Here is a 1693-nt window from a genome sequence, read left to right as displayed (position 1 = left end):
GTCTTGTACATTTACGAAAGAATATTTATAATATCAACGAATTATTCATATTTTACGCCCGAAGTTAACACAAGTCAGTGTCCTGATCCTCGACCGATGCATTAAGAAAATGATTTAAATTTATCATTGAAAAATTATCATCAAATTCATTTGGAAAAGGGTATTTTCAGTTATTGTACAAGTGTATTCTTTTTAAAAGTACAAAACATTCTGTTAATTTGTACAATCTTTTATGGCTTATCATAATTATTATTTGTTATCATCTGTTTATGCTTATATTTCGTATCTTTTACAGTATTACATTCGTACTTGTGTTAAGTTTCAACTGTAAATAGTTTTCAATTATTTTGTATTAAAAATGAAGGTTGTCTGTTAGTTTTTGTTTTGATTGTTTCAATTTAAATTATCCAGTGTTGTCCACACACGAGTTGTTATAGAATTATTTTCGTTCTCCTTATGGTGTGTAGTAGTGACAATTGGATTAAGTAAATGATTCTTTTTTAGCATTATTAACTTTCATGTATTTCATTGATGCTGATACTTCATAAACACTATAAACATGCTTTTAAATGACAATTTTGACTCGTGTTATAAATTCATATTTTAAAATAATTATGAAACATTCAATTCTCAATTAATTCTCCACTAATTTTACATATTTATTTAACTGAAACATTTTTTGCAGATTGCAGTGCAGCAGTTCACTCAAGGCTTGATGAGACAGGAATTTGCATTTATACCACTTTGGAAAATATCAACATCTTATTTTGAAAATAAACTAGAAGATATTTATAATAACAATAATGGTCTTTTGCAAGGTACGTGTAATAATAACAAATGTAATTGTAGCAACTTAATAGTAGTGAAACAAAAAGTAAGTATCATGAAACCAAGACCATGAATTAAGTAAATGATTTTATTTAGCATTATTAACTTCCATGTATTTTTGTGATGCTGATACTTCATAAACACTATAAACATGCTTTTAAATGACAATTTTGACTCGTGTTATAAATTCATATTTTAAACTGCTTATGAAACACTCAATTCTCAATAATTCTCCACTAATTTTACATATTTAACTGACTACATTTTTTTCAGATTGCAGTGCAGCAGTTCACCCAAGGCTTGCTGAGACAGGAATTTGCATTCATACCACTTTGGGAAAGTATCAACATCTTATTTTGAAAATAAACTAGAAGATATTGATAATAATATTGGATTTATGCAATGTGTGTGTAATGGTTATTGAATATAATTGATAGCAAATTAATACTAGTGAAACAAAAAATTAGTATCATGAAACCAAGACCAATGAATTAAGTAAATGATTCTTATTTAGCATTATTAACTTCCATGTATTTTGTTGATGCTGATACTTCATAAACACTATAAAACATGTTTTTATATGATAATTTTAACGTAAATTACAAATTCAAATTTTTTATGGCTTATGAAATACTGAATTCTCAATTTAGTGTCTTGAAACTTTGACCACTAGAAAGAGGAATATTTCTTAATTAGCATTAATACTTTCATACATTTCATTTAAGCCATACTTCATAAACACTATAAAACATGTTTTTATATGTAGATTTGACGTATATTACAAATTCATTTTTTTAATTGCTTATAAAATACTCAATTCTCATGTTAGTACCTGAAACCTTGACCACTAGAAAGAGAATATGTT

This window comes from Rhopalosiphum maidis, chromosome 3, assembly GCF_003676215.2.
Source record: "Rhopalosiphum maidis isolate BTI-1 chromosome 3, ASM367621v3, whole genome shotgun sequence".
In the NCBI taxonomy this organism is placed as follows: Eukaryota; Metazoa; Arthropoda; class Insecta; order Hemiptera; family Aphididae; genus Rhopalosiphum; species Rhopalosiphum maidis.
The sequence above is the reverse complement of the archived record's forward strand: the minus strand, read 5'-3'. Positions refer to the sequence as shown.